We start from the raw sequence: 6,000 nt of genomic DNA, 5'->3' as shown, positions 1-6,000 counted from the left end.
TGAGGCATAGTCAGTCTGAACTCTCTTCCCAGACCTGTGGGGTGGTTTTGTGGTTCAAATCTGGAGTCCAAAGGCTCTCCTGATTTCTCCTGTTTACACATTGCCCTCTGACTAAGAGAGCTCACTGCCTGCTTGTGTTGTTGAGTCAATTACTGCTACCCCATTATAACCGAAGTCAAAAGCTGGACTTTCCTTAAGGTTGTAGTTTTCCCAAGACTAGAACAAGGGCATGAATGCAAAGTGTGCAATGGGGACCCACTATCATGAATTAATGAGGGCTGACAGCCTCTACTTTGCAGTCTGCATGTGTTGCTGAGCTTGGTTCTCTCATGGAGGTCCTATTTACATAAATGGCTATAGGTTTGCTTTTAGCCTCATAGGACCTTTTGGACAGTGAACCAGTTTATTCATTCTCTAGTCTTAACTCTGAAGAGCCAAGTTTCTAATCAACCCCCTTCACCATCCTCATCTGTCTATATTACGGGGGGAGAAAGTGGAAAGCATAGGCATTATGAACTGGCTAGTCTGTGAAGGTTAGGACAAGAGATTGGCAAGATTTGCTCTGGCTTTAATTTTTTAATTTAAGATTACAGTCGTTTTTGCAATTGATTGGCTTTCCTATCTCCTGACCTTCCTTAGTTAAATAACAAAGCTAATGAGATCATCAAATGGCATTAATAGTATAAACTGCATTCTATGCAAAGCAATCATACAAATAAGAAGTTATGTTATTACTGGGTAATCAGAGCTGCTCCTAAATAGAGAACATAACTATGTAATTAGTGTTAGTAGAAAATTTCAAATAACAGTGGTGAAATAAAATAGAACCTCAGTTTTCGCCCACACAGAGGATACTGAACTGGTCACAGTTTCTGGACATTACCAGGACCTCAGGTTTTATTTTCATCAAAGGTCATTTTAGTATCTGGCTTCTACCTCTAAAGTCATTTTATAACCCAAAATGATTTGGGAGCTCTTGTTCCCTCCATATCATCAGAGAGGGAAAGGGAAGGGAAAAGAGAAACTTTGCTTAACTAAGGCCTACTCTTTTTGATATGATTTTTCTGAAAGCTGCATATATATTTGCCCCTCCATCTTATTGACCAGAAGAGCATCACAGGTACATGTCTAAGTGCAAGTAAGCCTGGAAAATGTAGTCTCTTACTAGCATTATGTCATATTGACCCCCCCCAACAATGGGTACTGTTGAACTAAAACTATTAATTTGCTCTATATGGTCTTCTAAAACCAAATGAAAGTTCTACATTTGATGAGACAATTTTTAAAATAACTGCTAATTGCCAGGGACCTAGCTCAGAAGATTAATTCTCTCGGATGTGTGATGCCTGAGTTTGATTCCCAGTACTGCACAAATAAATAAAATGATAACAGTGACATGATGTCTTGTGGCTAGCTCAAATAAAATCAATGATACCCATCCACTCATTCAACAGAAAATGATTTGTAGAACTACTACATGTTGGGAAGTATGCTCTGAACTAGGGAGAGAGTAATGAGCTGAAAACAGCCCCTGCCCTCATATAGTTTACAGTGCATAGCTTCCCTCCAAAGGAAATGTATATCACTGTAAACAGTGTGGGCAGTCACGGAAACTTGGTAAGGTGGTTGGACAGAGATAAAGGAGCATCGTTCATTAGACTTTGAATGGACTGGAAGAGTCCTGTTAAAAAACTGGTTCTATATCCTTAGCGCATGCTTCTCTGACCTACATCACTGTGAATCCAGGCTATTTCCCTATTCTACACTCATCTTTGTTGCTATGATGACCAAAAGTGGTACATACTTGGCTGCAGAGTCTGGAATGTCAAACAGCAGTGCCACCAGGCTTGCATGCAGCATGTTGGGAGACATTAGAGATCCAACTCTGGGTCTCATGCCTGCAGATACTTTATTACTGATCCATCCTGAGCTCTGACTGCCATTGTCTTGAATTTTACTCTTAGACACAAAAGAAACTGTCTTCTTGTTCCTAGCACCTGTAGCTAGGAAATTAGTCTCTATTGCCTACAAGAGCTCACATGATACTCATTGCTCAAATCTAAGGAAACTGGGATGTCCTCTCCTCTTCTCCTTGCCTTTGGCAAAGGGAGACCCAATTACACAGACTTGTCTGAGGTTCAATGTTAACTCTCTGGTCATAATAGTTTATTGGTTGGACTGGGATTTCTGCTTTAATTTTTCTCTGGTCCTTGTTGAGCCTACAATTTTCTTTGGAATTAAATAGAGAATTGTATTGAATTGCCTATAGTAAACTAATATCTGGGTTGACCTGGACCTTTTACCACCATACAAGTCAAAGGAAAAGAGAAAAACAGCATTTTTCTGCTGTCATCTTGTGGAGCCAAGAATTTGGATTTATCCTTCTGAAGAGTGACTTTATTTTTAGCCCCATACAGTGCTTGAGATGAATGTCCTGTCTGTTTCCACTAGGCAGCTCAGATAACCCAATCACATCTAGTTTCAGGGACAAATTCCTTTTATTCTGACTTAAAAGTGTCAAGTGCTGTTAGAACAGAAAAGAGGTGTTTGCTTGCCTTTGTGAGAAAATTTGTAGGTCCATGTTGTTTCTTATCACTAAGTCTTATTCCTTGACTATTGGGGGTGTGAACTTCAAGATTGTATGGAGGATTAGCAGGTGCCAGTGCTTGTCAGGAATAGACAGTCTGATGAAATAACCTTGAGGAATGGGGAGACTAAGGCAGCATAATAAAGACAATAATAAGCACTAAAGTCTCTAGTGCTTGCTCAGGGAGAGGGGAAGTCTCCTCTAGCACCTCAAATTTAGGTGGAGCCCTGCAAAGTACCCATGGAGATCCAACCTTCTCAGCAGCAGGGTCTTCCCTATTGCCTGTTCATCAAGCCAAATCAAAGGGCTGCTACTTTGGAAAACTCAATTCTCGACCAACCTTAAGATATAGTCATTATCTGGCTCAAATCTCCCCCTTATTACTAGGTCATTTGCTAATATTTTAGCACTAACAACTCGAGGCATTTAAAGTTGTAATTGGAAAGAAAAGCTGGACCTCTTAACACTGCCAGTTGATGTAAATATAGGAGAAAGACCTGGTATTAATTCATTTGCAAACCTCTGAGTTGCTCTTTCTGGACCAAGTGCTGTCCTTGTATTAAGAAGCTCTCTGGAGGCCAGAGATATAGCACAGCAGTAGGACTTCTTCCTTGCACGCAGCCGGCCCAGGACGAACCTGGGTTTGATTTTTGGCATCCCATATGGCCCTCCGAGTCTGCCAGGAGTGATTTCTGAATGCAGAGCCAGGTGTAACCTCTGAGAGCCACCAGGTGTGGCCCAAGGGGAGCAACTTTCTGGTCCTTGGGTCTATAGAAAAGGACCCACCCCCTCTGTTCCATGGTGAATTGCCAGGAAACTTGGTTGATATCCCCTAGATCATATTTGTCATTTCAGGTATTTTGGCTTCAAGTATGGGGCTGAGGACTCGGAACACTAGCACCTCTGTACAGATTAAAGTTTGCACAGAATATAAAACGCTGTCAACTTGGTTGTCCAGTGACTCCTGAGCACAGGGGCCAGGTTTAGAAACATATGACACATCTGTAGTGCCTTGTGTGCCCCTTTCTCAGATCCTCAGTCCAGGATGTATTGTCTCTCCCTTTTCTGACCCTTACTTTCATACTTCAAGGATTAAGATGAAAACTTCAAATGAGTGTCCCTCCTTTGGTTTCCCTCCTGTGAAGAAACCACAGGGCATCTAATAGAACAATGACCTCAAGAGTAAGTCAGTAAGCTTTTTTGGGGATAGTTCCTGATCAGGAAGATGGTGGAGAAAAAAAAAGTATCAGGTATCAAAGTGAAGCACTTTAAACCTCTATGAAACCAGCCAGGGATTTCAGGCTGAAGATACAGTTAGGAAGCTCTTCAGCAAGCTCAGGATGGAAGGTCATCTGCGGCAGACCTCAGTGCAAGCCCACACTACTTAGAACTCTTGGCTCACAGGGCTCCATCACATTGGCTCCTTTATATTTTGAAAGGGAAGACAGAATTGTTGGCCTAAAATGATCTCACATGCCAGATTAAAGATCACAGTAAGGAGGAGAAAGGTACAAGGGCAACTCCACAATCAACCTGTCAGAAGATCTAGCAGAAATTTAAAATGTTTCTTCACCCTTCTCAGATCTAGTCTAATGTGGAAGTATACAGCTATCCACAAAAGCCAAAAGCTATGCTAGACTTTGTTTGTTTTGGCTACACTCATAGGTGTGTTCAGGACTTACTCCTGGTTCTGAACTCAAGATCATTCCTGGTGGTGCTTAGAAGATCATTTCAGATGCCAGCGACTGAACCCAAGTCAGTTGCATGCAAGACAAGCACTTTACCCATTGTAATACCTCTATGGCTCCCTAAGCTAGACTTAAAAAAACATTTTTAAATGAATTCCATACTTCAAATATAATGTATTCAAGTATGTGTTGCCAAAATAATTCTAAAATTGTTCCTCTCTGTCACTGACCCCCCCCCAGAAAATAGGCATTTAACTACATGAACACAACTCTTATTTCATAGTTTTTTATTATAGACATTTTTTATCCACATGAATCTTAAAGAAACTACAACAGAGTTAAATACCATTTTTGATAACATGATTATATTCTTAATTACACTCAATATTAAACTGTAAAATATTTCCAGAGGAATACAATCTTCATTCATACAGCAGGCAAAATACCAGAGAGAAAGGGCCCTTGTGGAAATCTGTCCAGTTTGCTGCAGAAAGCAGGGCAGTATGACAGTCCAATCTGTTGACACATTCCCCACTCTTAGGACCAGTCTTGTGTTTTCTTTCCACCAAGAACCACTTCTCTGGACATAAAAAAAAAACAGTCTTATAGAGCTGTGCTCTCCAAGGGAGTGCCACTGAGGCTGTCCACAGATTGTCCAACCTGGGAGCTAATGGTGCGTGCCCCCTACATTCTGGGCTCAGTTGGCCTCTAAAAACACAAAGACTCAAACTTTGGTTCCACCAAAAGATGCAACAAGCATTGACTGCTCTGGTTGGCTCCCCCCTCCCCCCACTAATGAGTGGCCACTACAGTCTATGTTATTTTACATGGTTGTCCATGCTTCTTTGAGGTCACTTGTCCTGTGGTTCTCTCGAACCTGATTTTGTGTTTGATTCCCAAGCCCTTTCAACTCGTAGTCCTTATGCAGGTCAGAAGTGCTCAGTGGCAGGCTGGATCTTACACAAGAACAAGAATAAGTGGTTCTGTATACCTAGGGTAAGATAAAAATCACAGAATGACAACTGCTGTATGCTACCATCAATCACTACCAAACATCTTATAATATATCCTTAAAAAAGACTAGTTTTAACTCATCCAAAAGGATGTATGCACACCATTATTCATTGATGCACTTATTACAATAGCTAAGATATGAAATCAATATAAGGATCCAACAACAGATGAATGGATCATGATAATATGGTACATAACACAATGGAATACTATATAGCCGCAAGGAATGATGAAATCATACAATTTGCTGCAACCTAGTTGTAACTGGAGAATATATTGTGTGAAGTAAGCTGGAAGAAGACAGACACAGGATGATCTTATTTATCTGTGGTATTTAATTGGATGAGGAAATATAGTGTAGTAAAGGGAAATGCCTAGATCATTCTTGACCCCAGAGTTGAGGGAGGAGAAAGACAGAGAAGGAAAGAAATCAAAGGGGGAAGGAATAAGGTGAGAAAGTGGAGTAATGGGGGAAGAGGGTTAGGGGTTTTGGTTACCTTGGTGATGTGAGAGAGTGGTATATATATAAATCCAAAGCACAGATTCAACAACAATGTAAACATGAGATCTAAGGAGTAACCATTGAATTTTGTAATGTGCTTATTAAGATGGCAGGGAGGATGAGCCCGGAGAGATAGCACAGCGGTGTTTGCCATGCAAGCAGCTGATCCAGGACCAAAGGTGGTTGGTTTGAAACCCGGTGTTCCATAT

At 41.0% G+C, this 6,000-nt stretch overlaps 1 protein-coding gene across 1 annotated transcript in view; it reads right to left on the bottom strand.

Annotated features, from left to right (window-relative positions):
- Window positions 1–4,606: 4,606 nt before the first annotated feature.
- The window catches only part of SKOR2 (SKI family transcriptional corepressor 2), a 57,319-nt gene continuing 55,925 nt past the window's right edge, over window positions 4,607–6,000 (bottom strand). Inside the window, exon 8 of the mRNA XM_049781507.1 lies at window positions 4,607–5,266. The gene's annotated coding sequence lies outside the window, so the exon portion shown is untranslated. The remainder of the gene's footprint in view (window positions 5,267–6,000) is intronic.

The sequence above is a fragment of the Suncus etruscus genome, chromosome 10 (genome assembly GCF_024139225.1).
Source record: "Suncus etruscus isolate mSunEtr1 chromosome 10, mSunEtr1.pri.cur, whole genome shotgun sequence".
In the NCBI taxonomy this organism is placed as follows: domain Eukaryota; kingdom Metazoa; phylum Chordata; class Mammalia; order Eulipotyphla; family Soricidae; genus Suncus; species Suncus etruscus.
This window is presented reverse-complemented; position numbering and strand designations above follow the sequence as displayed.